Source organism: Lepisosteus oculatus, chromosome 18, assembly GCF_040954835.1.
Source record: "Lepisosteus oculatus isolate fLepOcu1 chromosome 18, fLepOcu1.hap2, whole genome shotgun sequence".
In the NCBI taxonomy this organism is placed as follows: Eukaryota; Metazoa; Chordata; class Actinopteri; order Semionotiformes; family Lepisosteidae; genus Lepisosteus; species Lepisosteus oculatus.
Genome location: NC_090713.1, coordinates 7,449,094 through 7,474,058, shown reverse-complemented (window position 1 = coordinate 7,474,058; position 24,965 = coordinate 7,449,094).

Here is a 24,965-nt window from a genome sequence, read left to right as displayed (position 1 = left end):
GGGCCGGTGCTCCGCTGGAGGGCAGCAGGAGTGCGGCCTACGCGAGAGGAGCTCGCCCCGCACCCGAAGTCCGTCAAGGCCCTCTGCGCCCTGTGGGAGGCCTTGGAGGTAAAGGACGGGGTGCTGCGCCGTGGGTGGCAGGTACCCTCCAGTGGTGAGGTACGGTGGCAGCTGGTGGTGCCTCGGTCGCTCCGCGGGGCGGTGCTCCGAGCGGTGCATGGCCAGCCGGGTGTGGGGCACTTCGGCGGTAAAAAAACCAGCAGCGTCTCCGAGGCCATTTTTATTGGGGCCTTTGCCACCGGGACGTGGATCGGTACTGCCGAACGTGTGCAGTGTGCGTGGCGCAGAAGGGTCCCCCCGAGCGCTCTCGGGCCCCCCTCCAACAACACCAGGTGGGGGCTCCTATGGAGCGGGTGGGAGTGGACGTTTTGGGCCCGTTTCCGCGCACCGAGGCCGGGAACCGCTACGTCTTGGTGGCCATGGATTACTTTACGAAGTGGCCGGAGGCCTACGCCCTCCCGGACCAGAGTGCCCCCACGGTGGCCGGTGCACTGCTGGAGGGGATGTTTGCCAGGCTGGGGGTGCCGGAGGAGTTACACAGTGACCAGGGGCGTAACTTCGAGTCCCAGGTCTTCGCCAGAGTGTGCCAGCGCCTGGGGATTACTAAGACGCGGACCACCCCGCTGCATCCCCAGAGCGACGGGTTGGTAGAGCGGTTTAATCGGACGCTCCCCACCCAGCTGGCCACCCTGGTGTCCCGGCACCAACGGGACTGGGACCGCCACCTCCCCCTTGCGCTCTGGGCGTATCGGACCGCGGTCCAGGAATCCACCGGGTGCACCCCGGCCTCGCTCATGCTGGGCCGGGAAATGCGAACACCAGTGGACCTGGTCTTCGGCCCGCCGCCCGGAGACGGGTCGGCACCGCCGGCTGGACCGGACTACGAGTGGGACCTGCGGCAGCGGATGCAGCGGGTGCACGGCTTTGCACGGACCCACCTGACACAGGCGGGGGTCCGGCAGAAGCGGTACTACGACCTGCGCTGCAGGGGGCCTGCATCCATCCCGGGGACTCGGTTTGGGTGTACAACCCGCGCCGCCGCAAAGGCCTCAGCCCTAAGCTGGCGCCGTCGTGGGAGGGGCCCGCTGAGGTACTCGGGGTGGTGGGCGAGGTCTGCTACCGTGTCCGGTTGCGAACACGGGGGAGAGTGGTGGTCCTGCACCGAGACCGCCTGGCCCCCTACCGGGCCCGGGAGGAGGAGCCGTGTGGGGAGGCTCCAGAGGAGCAGGCCGATAGTGGGGCGTCCGTGGATCACCAGCCGTCACCGCGGCACAGCGGCCGCTCACGCAGGGTTCCGCAGCAGTTGGCCGAATACGAGTACAGCCTGAGGGGGGTGTTCGACGTCGGCGAGATGCCAGACGCTTCAGGTGGGGGCAGTGTAACGCCCTCGCCTGGTGGTGAGGAGGAAGCGCCCCTAGGCGCTCGTAGTACCGCTGGGCATGATGGGAGTGGTAGCCGGGAAGAGTCTGAGGGTCAGCACGATGACCAGCGGCTGACCCTACCTGTGTAAATAATGTCCTAGTAATTCTAGTGCCCTGTGTAGTCCTGTAAAAGTAGAGTGTGTTGTTAGGTAATCACCACCCTAAATGGGTGTACGTGTTCGTCAGTCTCCTCATGTGTGTGTAGATCCTGTGTTTGGTTTTGGTGTGGTTGTTAAATAAAGTCAGTGCTTGGTTAATCGCGTCTCCACTGTTCTTTAGTTCTGAAAAAGAACCTGCAAACGCTACAGTATTCTCATGTCTGTTAAGGTGAGAGTGTAGTTCATCCAGTGCCTTTGTGTAATTTGCCTGCGGCGGAATATACACCACTGTGAGAACTACCGATGTGAACTCTCTCGGGAGATAGAAAGGGCAACATTTTATTGTCAAATGTTCAAGATGTGTAGAGCAAGATGTTGAAATAATCTCCACATCTGTACACCAGGAATTGTTTTCCATGAAGCATACCCCGCCGCCTTTGCTCTTACCCGAATCCGTTGTTCTGTCCTGACGGTGAATAGAAAATCCTCCCGGGATGATAGCAGAGTCAAGCCAGGTCTCAGACGGGTCAAGCCAGGTCTCAGTGAGAGACCTGACAGACGGGTCAAGCCAGGTCTCAGTGAATGCCAGCATGTTGCAGTTCTTGATGTCCCGTTGGAAAGCAAGCCTTGCCCTCAGTTCATCCAGTTTATTGTCCAGTGACTGAACATTAGCAAGAAGTATACTCGGGAGCGGGGCGCTACTGCTGCGTTGCCTCAATCTTCCCAGAACGCCTGTCCGTTTACCCCTCTTCCTGCGACGCCGTCTTCTTCCCAGTACAGGTACAGGTGAGACACCACAGTCCATATAGTCGGCAGTTATTATTGGTGTAGATTTAACTGTGCCAATATTCGATCTTATGTTTATAAGTGTTTGTCGGTCATAACTAATCACCGAGCAAGCAGTATGTGCAGTTAGCAGTATGAAAAACAACAAAAAAATAAAGAAATAGACAAGGACGAATGGGAGCTCGCAGGACAGCAGCCTTCCCTGTCAGCTCCATCTTGCAGATAGGCTCAGGTTCTCCTGTGGTCCTATATTGGATACAGAGGTTAGAAAATGGATGGATGGATATTTAGATGATTAAAACACCTTCTGTTCCATGATTTTTCAGATACAAATCCTAGAGTTCCACCTAAGCACTGCACAGTAGTGTTGATTTGCCTGAGAAAACGCATTTGTTTGTTTTCTTTTCTTTTTTTAATTGACCTATTGTGAATAACATTTATGTTAGTATTAAAATAACAGGACTAAAATTAACTTAGGAACAACTTGAATTGGCTTCATTACTCTGCTCTCCTCTCCACTGAGAGCTGATGTGTGGTGAACATTCTGGCGCACTATGGCTGCCATCGCATCATCCAGGTGGGGCTGCACATTGGTGGTGGTGGAGGGGAGTCCCTGTCATTACCTGTAAAGCTCTTTGAGCGGAGTGTCCAGAAAAGTGCTGTATAAGTGTAAGCAATATTATTATTATTATTATTATTATTATTAAGGGTTATTCCATACTGAAAAGAGAAGAAAATAAACACAAAGCTAAAATATTGTGTTTCTTTTCTTCTCTTTTAAGCCTGGAATAAACCTTTACTTGTTCCTTTGTAGCCTACGCATGCTGATGCAGCCACCTACTTAAATTAACTTAGTAAAAACATTTTTATTAATTTTTATTTCAATGCCCACCTCGAGCGAAGTGCCCTTGAGAACAGTGACTAATCCACACTGTGAGTCTTGATTAAACACATCAGTGAGCACGTTATCTCAGTAACCGTTATATGTTGATTGAATAGAATAAGAATAAGAATAAGATCCCAAACTAAATTTCATCAGAAACAATTGATAGCATCTTCTAAAACAGAGTTAAATTTGGGTTTAAGGTTTGTTACTTGTAGTGACTCCTGGAATATTCCTGTGATAAAGAGGTTTCATTTATCATTCAGAATGAGCAGTTCAAGATTCCAGTAGACATGTCTTCATAGACGTCAGAGCAGAAACTGTGTTTCCAGCACTGACTGGCTACAACTGAACCCAGGAAGACAAATTGCATAGAGGAGATACTTTGCATTGGCAGCACATGCTTCGGTTCTCTGGGAGTGTTTATAGCCCTGTGAGTTTAACACTTCATGACTGACAGCTGCCCTTCATGGTAACAGAACCCACAGAACCAATGACCTATATCACTATCTTCATCTGGACACTTGGCTACTTTCATGGTGAGTAGCCATTAAATTAATGTAAAGGTACTGTACTTTATATAAGGTTTTCAGTTCTGGAACCATTTGCAAAGTGATGAAACAAATCTACTTTAGGTATTTCAGGCATTTTAACATTATAAAGTTATATTCCCAGTAATACATTTATTTTGTTCCAGGTTCCAGTGGCCAGATTACTGTGACTCAGACTCCATCAGCAACATCTGTTCTCCCGGCACAGACAGTCACTGTGAGCTGCAAGACCAGCAGTAGAATCAGCGGCATCATTGTCCTGTGTGAGTCAGTGGCTCTGAAAGGACTGAACAGTGGAAGATCCATGTTGTGAGTCTTAACTAAAAACAACAGTGGGCAAACATATATCAGTAACTGTCCCATGCTGTTAGAATAGAACAAGATCCCAAAGTGAATTTGGTCAGAAACAATGGACTATATCTTCTAGAAAACATGAGGTTTGTAACCTGTAGTAACTCCTGGAATATGAATAATGATGCAGGACCAGCAGATTCCAGCAGACATGTCTTCAGTGTAGCCTGTGATTCCAGCACTGACTGGCTACAAGTGCTGCTGAAGCCAGGAAGACAATTTGCATAGAAGAGACACTTTGCATTGGCAGCACATGCTTCAGTGCTCTGGGAGTGTTTATAGCCCTGTGAGCTTAACACTTCATGACTGAGAGCTGCCCTTCATGGCAACAGAACCCACAGCCACAATGACTCTCATCACCATCTTCATCTGGACACTTGTCAGCTTTCATGGTGAGTAGAAATTAAATTAATGCAATGAAACATAACGAGTTTTGGTCCTTTTTCAATGCAGAAACTGATTGCAAGAAATTATTCTATTTTGGGCATTTCAGGCATATCATTATGAAATTACATTCCCAGTAATACCTTTATTTATTTCGTTCCAGGTTCCAGTGGACAGATTACTGTGACTCAGACTCCATCAGTGACATCTGTTTTCCCAGCACAGACAGTCACTGTGAGATGCAAGACCAGCAGTTCTGTGGGTACCTGTTCTTACAGTGGCTCAAATTACCCCTGTCTTGCTTGGTACCATCAGAAAGTTGGAGAAGCTCCCAAACTCCTGATCTATGGGGCTTCAATCCGTCAGTCTGGGATTCCAGGTCGTTTCAGTGGCAGTGGATCTGGGACAGACTTCACTCTGACCATCACAGAAGTCCAGGCTGAAGATGCAGCAGATTATTACTGTCAGAGTCTACACAGCGGAGTGTTCACACAGTGTTACACAGCCATACAAAAACCTCCCTCAGCTCAACAGGAGCTGCTCTGGCTCGTCAACAGGAACCACGGAGGACTGAGGCTGAGAACAGCTGCAGAGCTGCTACAACACTGAACAGAGCTGAGATTGAACAACATTTATAAATTATGTGTACTAAACATACAAAAATAATTTGTAGATAAATATTAATTTACAAACAATCCCAGCATGCTGCTGGAGCACAGGGACATAGTGCTGTATGAGTTGTTATGTTTGAAGGTTGTGATTGTGTATATTTTCTGCGCAGTGTTGAGGTGTCTGCAGGAGCATGACTGCCAGTGTGTCTGTAGAAAATAAACCTGTCCAGTTCACATTAGCAATTATGTGTCTTTGTCTACAGAAGTAGACATTTGGTGTGGACGATGGCTGTGTAGGGATTCAAGGAGTCAAAAAGCAGTTCAGTGAAGGTTTGAGATGTTTAATTTGTGATGAAAGCAGATATTTCCAAAAAAAAATGAGAGAAGGCACACATAAGGCACAACCTCCACGATGTCCTGAACTCTAGCAGGGGGTTGTATAGTCAGAGTCCAGCTCTGGTCACCCTATGAGATTACCGTGAATGGAAGTTTGTGATTGACCACTACCAATCGTATTGAGATGAAAATATTTCCACTACTGGCCCAGTGGTTTTTCCTGATAATGTTATCCTTTCCTTTCAGTTACTCATGAGGCGTCACGTACAACAGTTATTTCAGACAGGTCTCGTACAGCAGGTGTGCATTTAAATGTGCTCCAGCCAGGTCAGGAGTACTGACCTCAGGCCAGAGTCAGATCTCTACAAGCTGGTCCAGTGAGGGCAGAAACCTTCCTCTCTGTGTGCTGCTCTAAGCTTGGAGAACATTCAGCGCCTTTTCTATCAGGTCCACAGCTTTGAAATTAAGAGACAAAATCAATAGGTTCAGCACTTGGCTCACTTTAGGGCTAAAACATTAGATTGACGTGTATACTGAGGGTCCCTGCTTAACATCTCCCAGCATTTATAACACTGACGTTTTATGATTGTGCGCGTAAAAATTCCCTGACTTAAGTCCAAAGGATGCAGTGTAAAAAAACCTAGCAAAATTATTGTAAAATAGCTTTCTCATATATAACAATCATTATAGATATTCACTTACTATATTATTTAAAACTTGTATGTGCTTGCCATGTTGATGTAATTTTTATGCCCTGACTTTAACCTCTGATTGCAAAGTTCAGTGCAACTATGTTGCTAAATTAGTTCAAATATGAGAAAATTTACTGTATTTCCCTTTTTATCATATATACAGTATTTAATATCATTTTAATTAACATTATGCTGTACATAAAGGTTTCATTTAAAAGTATTTTGCTGTGTGTTTCTTGAATCTTTGTGTGCACTGTTCATACACATCACACTACATGTTAATGCTATTTAAATTTAAAATTTTAAGAACTGAACTGAACTGAACTGAACTTGAACTTTATTGCCATATGTAACTGGTACTGGTACAATGGAATTCTTACTTACAGAAAGTCTCTCGATTGTAAAACAAGTGTAAAAAACAAGACAAAGTGCAAACAGTGCATCAAGACAATGTACAAACAAACAATAGACAATGTGCAAGTAAACATGTAGACAGTCTGAATGTAAACCATACAGACGTGTAAACAATGACTGGAGATGTGCAATAGATAAGAAATCATAAAGAGGTAGATGGTGATGGTGTAGGTGTGGTCCGAGGGGGATGGCTAAATGTGTTCGCCAGTCTCACTGCTTGTGGATAGAAGCTATTGAAGAATCTAGTGGTAATTGTCCGTATGCTCTTATATCTCTTGCCTGAGGGCAGTGGGGTGAAGAGCTCATGCCCGGGGTGATGGCCAGAATTCTATCCCGGCAGCGGTCCTCATAGAGCTGTTTAATCTTGGTGAGACTGCAGCCGATGATCTTCTGGGCCATATTGACCATTCTCTGCAGTGCCTTTCTTTCTCGCGAAGAGGTGTTGCCATACCACACGGTGATCCCGTTGGTGAGGACGCTCTCGATGGTGCAGCAGTAGAAGTTCACCAACACATGTATTGGCATCCCCCATCGCTTGAGGCACCTCAAGAAATAAAGGCGCTGCTGAGCCTTCTTCATGATAGAGTCAGTGTTCTAACAGTCCAGGTTAGATCTTTAGAGATGTGAATTCCCAAAAACCTAAAGCTGGTGACTGTTTCCACTTCCGTTCCATCAATACTGAGTGGGCTGTGAGTGTATGGCCTGTGTCTCCGAAAGTCCACTATTAGCTCTTTCGTTTTCTTTATGTTCAAGTCCAGGTTATTGCTATGACACCACCTAAGCAGCTGTACAACTTCATCCATGTAAGTGGACTCGTCATCATCACTGATCAGTCCTATTATAGTGGTGTCATCGGCAAACTTAATGATGCGGTTGTTGCTGTGTCTTGCTGTGCAGTCGTGAGTAAATAGGGAGTACAACCTTGGACTCAGACAGCAGCCTTGTGGGGTTCCAGTGATGAACATTCTGCACTGTAATGTTTATTTTTATTTATTTTATTAAAAATATTGTTCATCACTGACACCTTCACTCTTTTTTTCTCATTCATTGTTAATTTTCAAATTCTAGGTGTTTCTTTCAGACCAGGACACATTACATTTAAGTGCTCAGCGTAATGGGTCATTCTGTTTACAGACAGAAGATATGAGTTACGTTCCACATCCCTCCTCTAGAGGGCGCTCCTACCCCTTTCGGTTATGATTAGTTTTTATGATTTTCAGGTGCATCTCATTTGATTTTTGGTTAAAAGCCTAGCTTCTCTTCAGTTTCTGGCTCAGTATTGGAAGATGGATGCCACAAGGCTTGCCTATTTTCCGGGTTGTCTGAAGGCAGGCCTTTTCCCCGGCGTCCTGACTGCCTGGGTCTGGGATTAAGAGCGCCTGGTCCTGTTATGTTTTTAGTTCCTGTTTCTGTGCCGGTTCTGACCCGGTTCCCATTTTTAACTGTTTGTCTTGGATGGATCTCCCGGCTCTTGGATTACGGACTGCGACCCAACTTCCCTTTTTGGACTTCCTTGGACTTGGTTGCTTCCACATTTCCCTCCTGCACCTGCTCACTACAGTCACAGTCCCCCATCTTGTCAACCATCCTAACCCCGTTGTTCCTTCCTCCGTTGTCTTTTACGGATTATACCATCTGCATATTGGATGCATATAGGATGCGTCTTTAATAACGCACTCCACGGGAGTCAAAACCGGCTCCCGTGACAACATGAATGGACACTACTATAGACTCATGTCATCATGTCCCTAGGTCCCTATTAGTGTTGTAATACATTGATTCTTATGGAGAAATAGTCACATGTAATGTATTCTAGATCCCTATTAACCACTATTTCCATATTTCCTTTGGAAAATAATTCCACGTTTAAGGTCCATGTTTTATGATCTCCATTAAGGATGTTAAACTGGGAAGCCCTGTGTTGTTCTTAGGAGGTAAAAACCAACAGGGCTTAGAACACTAGCAATCAACTAGCACCCCTGCTTTAACCCATCAGAATCCCAGCCCATAAAAACATCAGAATCCCTGACGGAACATGAAATACAGATGTTTCTGGGAAATGGAGTGGAGTAATAGTAGCGTCTTTTCTATACAAAAATTCTTGGGCAAAAGTTAAAATACTTAAGTACAGATCTCAATAACTGTGCTTAAGTACTGTAGTGTGGTGAAGTAGTTCTACTTTGTTAATTCACACCCCTGATCTTTGCGAGGGAGTGGAAATTCTTTCATCACATGTTCTGTCTGGACTTACAAAATCTCTCAGAGATCAGAGCTGGAAAACATTGTCTCTAAGCTGAATTTGTGCTGGCCCTCTTACAATACTTTTTGGGGCTCTTTTTATGCAGACATACAATTGCCAACAGTGATAAATCACAAAAATCTTGTGTGTTTCTTCTGTACACAGTAGGTCCTCTTAAAATTATGTACTGTATTAAACAGGAGAAAATTCCTGGAGAAAATGCTCACATGTTGAGCTCAATTCACCACTGCTGAAGTAGAGCATCTTCTTCCATATTTTCAGAAAATACCGCATCGGATCCACTCTTCTTCACCCACAGTGCTGTAGCAGTATGGAAAAACCTTCCCAGCTGTGTTGGTGAAGCTGATACTCTGGATTCTTTCAAGAAACAGAAGCATGAGATTCTCACATCACTGAGATAGTAGCAACCAAACAACCTTGATGTGCCCAATGGCCTCCACTTGTTTCCTGTTCGTTCTTAAATCTTGACAGACAGTGAACCACACTGCTTGCAAATGTACAGGTAGATACAGTACCAGAAAGAAAGAAGCTGCAGGAGAAGCACAAGACTTAGTGAATTTCACCATAGTCCTTTGTGGACACATTGATTTCCAGGAAAATAAATTCCTGCCTGTTGATATGGATCTCAGAAACCCAGAGTAAGAAACTGGTGATTTTAAAATTATTAAATAAGAGAAAAGGACACAAAGTGAAAGTCGAAGACAACTTCACAGCCAAACCAGCCCTTTGGGGTGTTTATAGTGTAGGATATTTTTTTTTTGTGGTGAATAATAGAATAACTATGGAAGCCCGTTTCCGCCAGGGAGTAAAAAAAAAACGTGCTATGGTATCTCAGAATTGCGACTTAGTAACTGAGAATTGCGACTTAGCATCTCAGAATTCCGACTTAGTAACTCAGAAGTCTGACTTAGTAACTCAGAATTGCGACTTAGTAACTCAGAATTCTGAGTTAGTATCTCAGAATTGCGACTTCATATCTCACATTTGCGACTTCAAAATAGCCCACATTTCACTGTCTGTCCTTTTGTTATTGCAAAGGATTCGGGATCTAGGGCTTGTGCCCTCTCCGCTCCCACCCTAGTTCGTGCCTCACTGCATTGGCTTGAACCCATGTCTTGCCAGCTGAGCTAAAGAACACTATCTTTAGCCCCGGCGGCCAGCATCCCTGTTATGCGCAGGGGAGGGTGGTGCTGTCACCACACTCGTACAACTTGTATGTCAACCGTTCCGTTACACTATATTCACGAATCGTACAGGATTATAGGATCTATAGGCCTGAAGACTTGTCTTGTACAGTGCCCTGATAAAAATCAAATTAATTACACTAATTTTTATAGAATCCCATTTCCGCCAGTGAGGCTTCCATAGTTCCCAGATGGAATACTGCCTTGCTACAAGTGGTGCTGAAGCTAGGAAGACAATTTGCATAGAAGAGACACTTTGCATTGGCAGCACATGCTTCAGTGCTCTGGGAGTGTTTATAGCCCTGTGAGTTTAACACTTCATGACTGAGAGCTGCCCTTCATGGCAACAGAACCTACAGCAACAATGACTTTCATCACCATCTTCATCTGGACTCTCCTCATCTTTGTTCAGGGTACAATTTAATACTTAGCTAGTTGTTGTCTGAAACATATTTTTAATTTGTGATGGAAGATGTGGCTGTTAGCGTATTATGTACAAGCTTAACAGAAATGTAAAAATAGCTAAAATAAATTAAAGCATTCTAGTTCTTGAATTCCTGCATTTTCTGTGTTTTGTCTTGTTTCCAGAATCCAGTGGACAGGTTACTGTGACTCAGACACCAGAAGTAAAATCTGTTCTCTCTGGACAGACAGTCACTGTGAGCTGTAAGACCAGTCCTGCAGTGCATGGTAATAACCACCTAGCCTGGTACCAACAGAAAGCTGGAGAAGCTCCTAAACTCCTGATCTATTATGCATCTTCCCGTTATACTGGGATCCCAGAGCGTTTCAGTGGCAGTGGATCTGGGACTGACTTCACTCTGACCATCACAGGAGTCCAGGCTGAAGATGCAGCAGATTATTACTGTCAGAGTTTACACTACCTCAGCAGTAAAAATCTGTTCACACAGTGTTACACAGCCGTACATAAACCTCCCTCAGCAGGGCTGCACAGCAACTGCACTGCTGCAGCTGAGACCTACAGTACTGCAGGTGCAATTACATATTTATTTTAGTACTACAAGAGACCTTTTCACAAAGATGTGGTCTGGCATCTCACACCTGGTTGGACAAGTCCCTGTTCTTCCTGGAGAGGAGCAACGAGGCCTGCCAGGAGCTGGCGCTGAGTGACCTGGCCGCCATCCATGGCAATGGCGTCCACGCTCTGTACGAAGGTGGGCTGGTGAAGAATTGGAGCCTAGATGAGTCCAGCCTGGCTGCCTTTGTGCTCTTCACACCCTTCCAACTGATGGATTATCACCAGGACCTGCTCGTGCCCTTTCAGAGAGTCTGCTTATTGGGGGAACACACCACTCTGCTCCATGCGGGGATCGAGATGTCCAGGATGTCTGCTGTGAGGGCGGCCCGGCATGTGAATGACAAAGCATCTGCTGAAGCCGTTCCATTTATAAAGACGGAGCTTTAAAAAAACCTGCAGGGCCTCTGGGCTCTTTCAAAAGCACAGTGATCTCTAAAGCCTGGAGGTCTGTATGCCCAGACAGAGCCCCTCCAGAGGTCAGAGTCTCACTGAGAGTCATTCTCACATTTCCCTGGGCATGAAAATAAATCAGAGCAGTGGCTCCCAGCCCTGGGGCTGCAGAAACACAGTCTGCTGGTTTTCATTCCAGCTCCTCCAATGCATTTTCATAACTTCATTGATATTCTTGCTTGTTTACACTTTTATCACACTTCAGTTGTGCAGCATCTGCACACGGATCTTTACACAACCTGTTTTTGTCAGCTTTTAATTCTGATTGAACAGTTCCTACTGTTCCTACATGTACAGATCTGAAACCAATTACAAATCCGATGATCTCCAGTATGTATAATTTTTAATATGTAGTTCAGGTGGGTAGCTGCGTCAGGATGCGTAGGCTGCAAAGGAACAAGTAATAGGTTTATTCCATGCTGAAAAAAAGAAGAAAGAGAACACAACGTTTCGGCCGTGGAGCCTTCTTCAAGTGTGACACCTGAAGAAGACTCCGTGGCTGAAACGTTGTGTTCTCTTTCTTCTTTTTTTCAGCGTGGAAAAAACTTATTACTTGTTAATTTTTAATATGATTGTATTTAGTAAGAAACCAGGATGATACTCTATTTTGCTGCCAGGACCCACAAAGAGCCTGTTCTGTACTGGATTTGAGGAGCTTCAGGGGGATTGTAGTGTTTGGAAAAATAACCTCTTTAAAAGCAGGAAACACAACTGGTGCTACAAGGGAATGTTTGGCTCTCTGACAGTTTTCAGGTTTTGCACAAGGTCAGTGAGTTCTGGAGATGGAAAATTATATTGGCTTAGAAAAGTACTGTACATTCAATGTACTTTTCTCTTTCATAGTTTTCGCAATTTCTTTTTCACAGAAAAGTAAAATCACTTTGGTGCCACCAGAGGGCAAACTCCCCCAGAGTCGATCCCTGAAGTCAGAGATGTTCTGTTCAATGTGCTGCTCCCCAGCCCAACATACTGTACAAAGTGCAGGAATTGAGGAGGGACTTAATCATCTGTGTCACTGAACATTAAGAAGAAGTTAACTGATGTCTTATAATGGCAACTTACATTTTAAGCTTTAATCCTACAGTCCATCTACAGTATGTCGGAACACACAGAGCCATGTGCTACTTTAACCAGACTCTCCACACTCCACTCCGTTCCAGTTGTGTTGAGTGGAATAAGGGCTCAGCTGATTGTGTCTCATCCTCTGCTCCTTATAGGCATACCTTAAAGAACCCACTTAAAACATGCTGGTCACAGTTGTCTGTTTGGATACAGCCTCAAGGAAGATAGGTGGGATAAACTTGATTTGTCCCAGCTACAACCCTTAACTGAATACAGGTTTGTCTGGATATTCAGAATGCTTACAAAAAGAGTCCAACTCCCTTTCATCAATTTAGTTTCATCAATTAAAAATTAACAATTGGTTTGCAAAATATACTGTAAGATATATTCAGTTGTAGGAAGAATATCTCAGGCAGAATTCTTTACTTTAGTGACTCACTGTCTGGGTCTTACAGTACATCTTGGAGAAAAATGAAGTCCTCATCTGGGGTTGCAGTCACGTGCTTGGTAAAGTCCAATTTGCCAAGTTAGTCGGAGATAGAAGTGAAGCCAGTGAGTTTACCAATGAAATGAGTTGGTGGCTATATTTTAAGGTACGAAATCACAGCTGAGGATTGATTAGGATGTTATCAGGTCCATCAGTGAATGATCATGCTGAGGGTGTCTGAATGTCTTTGGCAGAAGGGCAATAGCAAACTGAGGGGAGCCAGGTTGCACCAAATATCAATAGGGTACTTCAGAATGGTAATAATAGTATTGATCTAGCGGATACTTTTTTTTCTCTTCAGGCAGTATTGGCACAGCTTCTCATTCAGCTGCTCCGCTTCCTACTGCAGTTTCCATTCTTATTCACTGAGCAACCAGACAGCTCCTGCTCAGCAGCTCCATTGTCTGTCTTACCCCAGAGTGTCACTGCTCTGCCACCTGCCCTTCCCCTCAACTATCAGCCTGCTTTCAGCACAGTATCAGCCTGTCTTTCACATCTCTCACCTGCGTTCCCACCTTACAGCTCCTGCTACCGATTTCCAGGTGTTACAAAGCGTCTTTCAGGACCCTATGCAGACAACACAATCCGGAAGGGAGTGAACAGACACGGGGAGGAGACGAGGAACTGGGCTGGTAGATCAACAGGGGGGGCGTGAAGAAGATGTCCGCGAACTGTCCAAAAAGGGAGTCCAAAGTGAAGTCCAGTGCAGGCAAAAGCCCAGAGCCGGGTGATCAATCCAAGACGAACGAGACAAAGTTAAAACCAGAGCGGGATCCGGCGAAGGGTCAGGGGGAATAAGGGGGAACAGGACCAGGCGCTCCAGATCCCAGACTCGGCTGGTTCGGGACACCTAGGGGGCGAATGTCACCTGAGCCGTGGATGTAGGGCGAGTTGGTGGTCGGCAAGCCTCCGGGCGTATGTCTTCCAGAGCAGAGCCCGGAACCGAGTGAGCACCTGGCTTTTGCAGGGAGGCTGGAACGGGAAGCAGGTGCATAAAATCAACTAAAATGTGAACGAACCGGAGCGGCCTTAAGGGGGAGGGATTACAATTGTGATACCAGGACCGAGATTGCAATTTAACATATTGCATACCTACAGGCTCTACGGACTAGAGTAGAATCCATTCACTTACAACCCATAAATCTGGGGTTCTTCATGTGATTCAATGGCAGGGGGTCTGGAACAGCCTTTACACTGAAAATCACTGGAGTCCAGGCTGAAGATGCAGGAGATTATTACTGTGGGAAGACTGGATTATACTCTGTCCTGCAGAGATGTTGACTCATTAAAAAAGAGTGTGTATGAAGATTCAGAATTAAGATTAAATGACAGAAACAGAAGAAAGCATTTTATAAAAAGATTAGGTATCAAGTGTGGTTAAGGTCAGGTAGTGTGAATTGGGTAGATGACTCTACGGATTAGAGAAGAATCCATATTGCATACAGCTCATCTGTCAGGGTTTCCTGATTGATTCACTGGTGGTGAGTCTGGACCAGCCTTTACACTGATAATCACTGGAGACCAGGCTGTTCTCTCAGCTCAGGCCTTTTCTGTCTGTGACAGGATTTGCATACAGGAAGGAACTTTGCATACCTGGGCCGCCTCACTGCTCCAAACACTTTAAGACTCACAGTGTGGATCAGTCACTGTTCAGCCCTTTCAGAGTCACTGACACACAGGACAATGATGCCACTGATTCTACTGCTGGGGACACTGGGGCTCTTCGCTCAAGGTGAGGATTAAAGAAAATACTACTCTAATTTTATTATATTTATTTTATTAACATTAATTTCACAACATTAACCTTTAAAAGTTAAAGTTTAAAGAACTGAATAAATTTAGAATAAATCTAAACTTTAAAGAACTTCAATAGAAGTGTAGCAAATGTGTTTTCAGAGGCAAATATATTTACAAATTTGTAAAAAGAAGTGTGTATTATAATTAATTATTGGCTTGGTGTTGACTTTAATATATTTTATGATTTGTGGACTATATAGCTGTTAGCATATTATGTAAACAAGCTTTACAAAAAAGAGTAAAATAGCTGAAAGAAATTAAATTCCCTGTGTTTTGTCTTGTTTACAGAATCCAGTGGACAGGTTACTGTGACTCAGACTCCAACAGTGAAATCTGTTCTCTCTGGACAGACAGTCACTGTGAGCTGTAAGACCAGTCCTGCAGTGTATGATAATAACCGCCTAGCCTGGTACCAACAGAAAGCTGGAGAAGCTCCTAAACTCCTGATCTATTATGCAACTACCTGTCAGACTGGGATCCCAGAGCGTTTCAGTGGCAGTGGATCTGGGACTGACTTCACTCTGACCATCACAGGAGTCCAGGCTGAAGATGCAGCAGATTATTACTGTCAGAGTTACCACTACATCAACAGTAAAGCTCTGTTCACACAGTGTTACACAGCCATACAAAAACCTCCCTCAGCAGGACTGCCCAAAGACTGCACTGCTGCAGCTGGGACCTCCTGCAGGTGCACTTACAAGTTTATTACACTACTGTAAGAGATCATTTAACACAGTCACATTATTCAAAGAACTGTGATTCTTCTATTTCTCATTTAAATAATTTTAAGAGTGAAGATGTGGGGCAGATAGATACACAAACACAAACACTCACACACTCACACCAAGGTCCATAGCAGCTGGGGCACTGTGGAGTTGGATAGTTTTACCAGTCTGGCCAGTTGGTGTGGAAATGCAGTCAGACAGGCAGCTGGGTTCACCTGTGAATTACTACGTCTTGCTGAACTTTAGTCTTTAAAAACAAAGTTTGTACACCGTTTGATTTCCTGGTTCTGGCCCAAGGTAGACAGGTGAGAGAACTTGGTTTGTCCCAGCTACAACTTATTTTTTGAATTGATTCGGACATCCAACATGTCGACAAAAGAAAGAGTCCAACTGTCTTAGACAGCAAACATAGACAGCAAACATAACAGTTGGTTCATGAACACAAGATTTCTTCTGTTGCAGAAAGAATATCTTGGACACAATTCTGTACATCACAGCTGGTGATTGGCTGAGATGCTGTCAGGTTAGGTTCTGGTACCACCCTAGAGTTCTCCCATTGATGGATCTTCCTCTAGGTGATGAACAGTGACCTTGGACCTTATGATCATGTCTAGATGACTCTCTGCTAGACATCCAGCCACCTTTGGCAAACATCCATCATGGAGAGTACTGGGTCATCACTGTCCTGAGAAAGACAAACTCATCTCCCTCACTTCCCCACACACAAAAAGCACCAGGTCACTCTGTGGCTGAGATCACAGCATGAGAGCCATATAGAGCTAAAGACAGGGGCCTCTTCAGCTACATTCCTGTGCCCTTTCTGCTTGCTCAAGGCACACAAAGATTATTAGAAAAGTGTTAGAATGCTTCTGGTACTCCTCTTTCAATGTAGAAAGAACATGATGATCAACAGGAGACAAATTAAACAGGTATTACGATAAAAATTAAAATATTAAAATCATCAGACTGTGCTGTCAGAAACATTGTTTGAGGAGATTACAAAGTAAGATGGACCTTTTATTAAAAATAATTACTGTGACTTCAGATGTGAGACACTGGTATTTATAGAATATCTGGTGAGTGGAAGGGTATTCAGAAACTAGTATTTTGTAGCAAAAACAAAAACAAAAAGTTAATAAAAGTTTGGTAGTAAGGGATATTCCAATAAAATCTGCTAATTAACTGTCAGAAAAATATTATTTAACTGCTTGAGACTGACATAATCTACAAGGTTGACAACAACACTTTATAGCTGATATATATTATGAGATATGATATAATTAGAGTTAATGTATGTGATATATATTAACTCTGATGTTATTACGTCTTATCTTGGTAGTCCTGAGTGAATGATCAGACTTTTCTATCAGCAGATCATTTCACAAATATATTCTATTAAGACTGATAGTTTATTATACATGTTTTTGGTGTTGCATCAATAAGTTGTACACCATGTATGTTATGCTGCAGCCACTATTAAGCCCTGCAGTGAAATGACAGGTTGAGCACCAAGCGCAGGACTGCAGGGATCTTTGGGAGATCAGATGGGTGAGATGGAGGTGAGGCAGAGAGCAGGAAGCAGAGAGCAAGAGATGAGTGGGCTGACTGGGCTGGGAGCGAGTGAAGGCTGCAGTCTGCAGACTTGAAACTGTCTGTGGAGAAGGTGGGGAGACCAGTGCAAGAGGAGCTGTGTGGAAAGTAGACAGCAGGGTCACTGGGGAGAGTTCACTGGGAATAAACAGACAGAGGAATAGCAGGTTCTGTAGCAAGGCCAGTGGAGGACTGGGATCCCCAAGTGCTGGCAAGAGGACCTCTAGGGGAAGGTGAGTCTCTGCTGGATTAGTGCTTTCAGAATGTTTAGAGAAAAAGCTTGTTTATAATTAGAGATAGGCCTGCCTTAAATACCCCACTTAGAACATTCTGGTCACAGTTGTCTGTCTGGGTACAGCCACAAGGAAGACAGGTGGGATAAACTTGGTTTGCCCCAGGTACAGTGCTTAACTAAATGTGTTTGGATATTCTGAATGCAACTTTATTCAGAGTCCAACTTTCACAGTTCCAATGATCAGTTAAAATTAACAATTGGTTCATGAAAAAGAAGATTTAGTTTGTTGCAGTAAGAATTTATTGGGCAGAATTCAGTTCTTCACCGACTCACTCTTTGGGTCTGGCATGTTGGAAAAAAGGTAAACCCTGATTTGGACTGCTTGCAGTCACCTGGTGGGTAAAGTCAGAATTGCCAAGTTAGTTGGAGAGAGAAGAGGAGCCAGTGAGTTTACCAATGAAATGAGCTGGGTGCTAACTGTTAAGATACAAAATCACAGCTGAGGATTGATTAGGATGTTATCAGGTCCATCACTGAATGATCATGCTGAGGGTGTCTTGGGCAGAAGGGCAATAGCAAACTGAGGGGAGCCAGGATGTAATAGAGCTCTAATGTCAGAGTACTGATCTAGCGGTATATGCACTACATATTATATACACATAACAACAGACCCAACCCTTGCAGATTGCACCTGTTCTCCCATATCAGCTTTTCTAACTGTCTGTGATAGGATTTGCTTACAGGAAGGAGCTTTGCATACCTGTGCCGCCTCACTGCTCCAAACACTTTAAGACTCACAGTGTGGATCAGTCACTGTTCAGCCCTTTCAGAGTCACTGACACACACAGGACAATGATGCCACTGATTCTAGTGCTGGGGACACTGGGGCTCTTTGCTCAAGGTCAGGATTAAAGAAAATACTTCTCTAATTTTATTATATTTATTTTATTAACATTAATTTACCTTTAAAAGTTAAAGTTTAAAGATTGAATAAATTTAGAATAAGTAAAAAATATTAACAACATTTTTAACATTAATTTCCCAATATTAACCTAATATTAACCTCAGTTTTAAAGATCTTAGAATAAAATTAGAACAAACCTCAAATTTAAAGAACATCAATAGAAATGTAGCAAATGTATTTTCTAGGGCAAATATATATAATACAAATGTTTGTAAAAAGTATTGGTTCTCTATTTTTATTTTATTAACATTAATTTTACAATATTAACTAAAGTGTGAAAGAATAAATTTAGAATAAATCTACAATTTAAAGAACTTCAATAGAAATGTTACCAATGTGTATATAATAATAATAATTGCTTACACTTATGTAGCACTTTTCTAGACACTCCACTCAAAGCGCTTTACAGGTAATGGGGACTCCCCTCCACCACCACCAGTGTGCAACCGCACCTGGATGACGCGATGGCAGCCATAGTGAGCCAGAACACTCACCACACATCAGCTATTAGTGGGGAGGAGAGCAGAGTAAATTTAGCCAATTCAGGGATTATTAGGAAGCCATGACTGGTAAGGGCCAATGGGAAATTTAGCCAGGACCCCTACTCTTCGAGAAACGCCCTGGGATTTTTAATGACCACAGAGAGTCAGGACCTCAGTTTTACATCTCATCCATAGGACGGCGCCAGTTTACAGTCTAGTGTCCCCATCACTATACTGGGGCATTAGGACTGACATGGACCACAGTGTGAGCGCCCCCTGCTGGCCCCACTAACACCTCTTCCAGAAGCAACCTTAGTTTTTCCCAGGAGGTCTCCTATCCAGGTACTGACCAGGCTCATACCTGCTTAGCTTCAGTGGGTTGCCAGTTGTGAGTTGCAGGCTGATATGGCTGCTGGAGTATATATTTATATATTTATAAAAAGCATGTATTAATAATTCTTGTTGCTATTTCACTTCCAGTGTCCAGTGGGCAGATTGTTCTGCCTCAGTCTCCAGCTCAGTCTGTTCTCCCAGGAAGCTCTGTCTCCATCAGCTGTAGAGCCAGTCAGCAACTACCTGCACTTGTACCTGCAGAAACCTGGTCAGGCTCCACAGCTCCTGGTTTATGTTGCAACAAACTGTCAGTCTGGGGTTCCTGATCAATTCACAGGCACTGGTTCTGGAACAGCCTTTACACTGATAATCACTGGAGTCCAGGCTTACGATGCAGGAGATTATTACAGTGGTCAGAATGGCTATAGTTATCCATTCACACTGTGATACAAGTCTGTACAAAAACCTCACTCAGCTCCACAGGAGCTGCTCTGGCTCATCAACAGCAACCACTGAGGACTGAGGCTGAGAACAACTGCAGAACTGCTACAATCACACTGAACAGAGCTGGGTTTGTACATCATTTATAAACGTTGTGTAATAAATACACAGAAATAATGTTTAGATGTATTTAGGTATTAAGCTTAATAGGCTATGAAAGTGAAAATTACAAATAAAATAATGTTAATTAACATTATAGATAATAAATATAATAAAATCAATAAAAAATGTTTTGCTTGGAAACCACACCTCCGGCACACTAACTCTGAACACTAAGGTCCCCCAGGGGTGTGTGCTTAGTCCATTGCTCTACTCCCTCTATACCCACGACTGTAAGGCCAAACACAACACCAACTCCATCGTCAAGTTCGCCGATGACACCACAGCTGTAGGTCTGATCACAGACAATGATGAGAGGGCCTACAGGGAGGAGGTCAATCTCCTTACGACGTGGTGTGATGACAACAACCTCACCCTCAATGTCAGCAATACCAAGGAGCTGATCTTTGATTTCAGGAAACTGCAAACCGGACATGCCCCTATCCACATCAACGGGACTGAAGTGGAAAGGGTCAGTAACTTTAAATTCCTTGGCATCCATATCACTGAGGACCTCACATGGTCTCTCAACTCCACCTGTCTGATCAAAAAAGCTCAACAGCACCTGTACTTCCTAAGACGGTTGAAGAAGGCTTAGATATGTCCCCAGATCCTCACTAGCTTTTACAGATGCACTACAGAAAGCACACTGACAGACTGCATCACAGTGTGGTATGGCAACTGCAGTACTGCTGACCGCAAAGCCCTACAGCGGGTGGTGAAAACTGCCTAGTCCATCACTGGGGTTGCCCTCCCATCTATACAGGACTTTTATGACAGATGGTGCTTGAAGAAAGCTCTAAGCATCATCAAAGACCCCACACACCCCAGCTACAGACTTTATGATCTGCTACCATCTGGAAAACGGTACCGGAGCATTCGGGCCCGGACTACCAGACTCGGAGACAGTTTTTACCCCTGCACTATCAAACTGTTAAACTCCCAGCCTCTCTCACTCTCATCTATGATCTGAACCTCACAGTGCCTTCTCTCTTACCAAAAACCCAAACACACATTGTAAATCTACCTCTACCATGCATGTCAAAAGCTCACTCCCCATAATTTCTATCCCTTTATTTCATTCTGTTGATGCATATTTTTGCACATAACCTGTTACCTTTTTGCTGTTTTGCACATTGCCTGTTGTTGTTTTTTTGCACATTGCCTGTTGTTGTTTTTGCACATTGCCCATTTTTGTTTTTGCACATTGCCTGTTGTTGTTTTTTGCACACTGCCTGTTGTCTCTGTCTTTCTTTTGTTATACAATTGTTTTGTTGTTGTTGTTGTTTTTGTTTTTGTTTTTTTCTTTGTACTACTTATGTCCGAGAGCTAGCTAAATAACATTTCGTTATACCATATACCTGTATATGAGTATAATGACAATAAACTTGAACTTGAACTTGAATAATAAACATCACAGAAACCACTAAATGACGGATATTCAATGGGATGTTTAAGTAAAGGCAATCGATGGTAGATCAGTCAGGCTGTGAGTTCGGCCGGTTCGGAAAGTCCCCCTGGCTCAGGCCGTCTCTCGCAGGACAGAACCCTGCGTGGTGTCGGGCAGCTGGATAGATGAGTCTGTTTCATACCGGCAAGGAAGAAGCAGCGTCAGGCAGGACACCAATGATGACGAAGACCAGTTTTTGCCGCGGGCACGGAGCCCCTGGATTGGAGCACGCTGCTCAGAGAGGCGCCTTCAATGCGAACGACTGTCTCCGAGGCGGTTCCCCCTGGAAAGTGAGTCATGTTGCTCATGGTGTTGAACACGGAAACAGAGTGAAGTCACAGAGGGTGCTTCTCGCAAGTTGAGTATTTGCACTTGCTTTCCCAAAAGTTAAAAACCACAGCACTCGATTCGCTCACGAACTAAGGACTCGAGTGTTGATCAATGATTTCTAGTGGAACTTGATGGACGAGTCTGTTTTAAAATGGCGAAGAAGGAACAGCAGCCAGCAAAAGGCGTGTCGGATTATCTTCAATAACAGAACGTATAATCATCACCTTTTCTAGTAGGAGTATTTTTCTTTGCTGTACAGATGCAGCCATTCAAAGTGCGCGGTACAGACACGTACCGCAGGTAATTGGCTGCGGTATCGTGTATCATGACGCAAGATGACGCGGTACGTGATTGGTTGACCGACAGGGGCACTCGTGGTCCGTTGGTCTGTCGTAGAAAGACTTACTGTAAACGTCTTTACTGTGCCCGTTGTAGATATTGAATTTTACCACTGAAGGGAAATCTTAGTAGCTGAGCATAAAAAGAATAGGAGCATACTGTAACGCGTGTGAAGGCTATAAACGATATTAATTTTGGAACATAAACATACAGTATATAGCTGGTCTTGGTACTTTAAAGAAAAAAAAATACACACCAGTATTCCATTTCTCCCTAAACATTTTAAGCTTCGAAGTCTTTAACTAACGTGATACCGGAGTCAACAAGCATAATTCAATTCAAGGTGTTTTATTTGCATGACAGATGGGTACAAGCAGTGTTGGGTATGTATATTATAACGCCTACGGCCGACAGGCACTGTGTAAGAGCCGGCGTACCAGAGCAGCGCACCGAGGGAGCGTCTGCATTTATAACTTAGTTTTTAAAATTAGTCAAGCAATATGAAGCATCTCCTTTTACTTTTAAGTCCCTTAAATACATTGAGCACAGCTTTCTCACCACTTAAGATTGCTTTTGATACCATCCTTACACAAAGCAGAAGGGAAATCTTCTGCCCCTTATGCAAAACCAAACCCTCCTCCCATCCCAGTTTACCCTCTTTATCATCCTCAAAATCTACCACGATTTTCAACTTAAAGCATTACTGCTTACTGGGTTTTTGAGGGGGTGGTTTCTTTCGCTGGAAATCTCGCCTACTTCCACTACTCAACCCCCTCTCTACCGGAGTGCTGGCTGTGACGAATTAAACCGGTTTCACAGGTATTCAAAGTAGGAAGTACAGTGTTAAGTGGTAGCTGGGCTACTCCCTCAATAGAATCGCTTTAACATGCTAATGCGTTGGTTTAACAGTATGCTGGGCAAACGTTCCGAGGTCAAATTCTTCCAGCACGGGGGTATCTTTAAAGCGGAGACGACGGCACCGAAATTTTTTGGCGCGCCTTCTCTTTAAAGCCCTGGCCAAATATGAAGACAGTACGTACAGTTATAATTCAAATGGAATTAAAAACTACACATCCCAGTTACCATGGTGGTGCTTGTGATCATTGCGTTTAACCAACGAAACAGGGCGAAAAATCAGTCACATGACTTTGGGGCAGAGTTTAGAAAGCTTAACCTATCAGCAACAAAGCGAAATTTACACGATAGGCTACCTCAAACTGTCAGTTACACGACTGTGTATGTCGCTTAAGCCACTCCTATTTGGCATTTTAGTTATGGAGGCGAGAAGACGCCCCCCCCCCCCCCCCTCTGGGTGTCTGATTTGCCGCCATCTTTAACTGTTCGGTGTCCGATCCGGAGTAGATACGCGTACGAAATAAAGTTAATCCCAACTACAAAACATATTTTTGTGGTAAGAGGGCGCAAAACATCAGTATTTACTGCTATTAATTACTGTACGATTTATAGTTGAAATCTGAGCCTAGATATAAAGTTAGATATAAAGTTAAAATCTCGACAAAGCAATGTAGGAAATACAGAGAAAATAAATCCTTTCTGACATCTAAAATCAGTTTCGATCAAGGTCTCTAAAACGAACAAGAAAAAGAGGATTTTCGGAGGGCAATTACGCTGTGTTTATATAGAATAACTGATTTATAATCTAATTCACTATCTTTTGTTTCTTGTCCTACAAACTGTTATTATTGATCACCGAATTATTGTACTTGACATGACTTCATTCAGCCTTTCCTGAACGTCTATGACAGGCAGAGAGAGTGCTGTTTCTGGTGCGATCTTTTGCAGCTGACATTTCACTGTTTTAAACGAACAAGAAATTAGATTGCTCATAAATCACTTATTCTATATAAATACAGCGTAATTGCCCTCCGAAAATCCTCTTTTTCTTGTTTGTTTTAGAGACCTTGATCGAAACTGATTATATAATTATACGAATTACACGAATATAATTATATCTTATTAATTTCTTGAGATACGCGATTCTTTTAATACAGTCTTTGCTGTGCTCTTGAGGATCCTTGTGATATTTCGAGCTCTGGTTGAATGATAAGTGTCGCAGTTTAAATCATTTTCGTAGTTAGAAATTATGGAACGCTCTGTTAAAAGCAAGGGAGTTTTTATGTCCGTTGCAGTTCTTTTGCAACATGAATATAATTATACCATTATTAATTTCTTGAAATACGCGATTCCATATTATATTCCCTTTTAATCAAATTCTAAAAGTATGCTTGTTGACTCCGGTATCACGTTAGTTAAAGACTTCGATGCTTAAAATGTTTAGGGAGAAATGGAATACTGGTGTGTATGTTTTCTTTAAATTACCGAGACCAGCCATATACTGTATGTTTAAGTTCCAAAATTAATATCGTTTATGGACTTCACACGCGTTGCAGTATGCTCCTATTCTTTTTATGCTCAGGCACTAAGATTTCCCTTCTGCTTTATGTAAGGATGGTATCAAAAGCAATCTTAAGTGGTGAGAAAGCTGTGCTCAATGTATTTAAGGGACTTAAAAGTAAAAGGAGATGCTTCATATTGCTTGACTAATTTTAAAAACTAAGTTATAAATGCAGACGCTCCCTCGGTGCGCTGCTCTGGTACGCCGGCTCTTACACAGTGCCTGTCAGCCGTAGGTGTTACAATATACATACCCAACACTGCTTGTACCCATCTGTCATGCAAATAAAACACCTTGAATTGAATTGAATTGAGGGGGGGAATACTAAAGCCAATACTGGCTCAATACCCTCAATGGGCTTTGACATGCAAATGCGTTGGTTTAACAGTCTGGGTGTGGCAAGCTTCCAATGTCAACTCGACTCGATTGGAAGACAATGAACGTATTTTAGCCCTAAATGAATTAATAGCAAACATGGTTTACATAAAATACATTTTTCCAAGAAAGTTTATAATAATACGATCTATAGTTGAAATCTGAGCCTACTGTAAATATAAAGGAAAAGCATTTTCAGAGAGCAATCACGCTGTGTTTATGTAGAAAAAGCAATTAGGTTTATGAGCAATCTAATTACC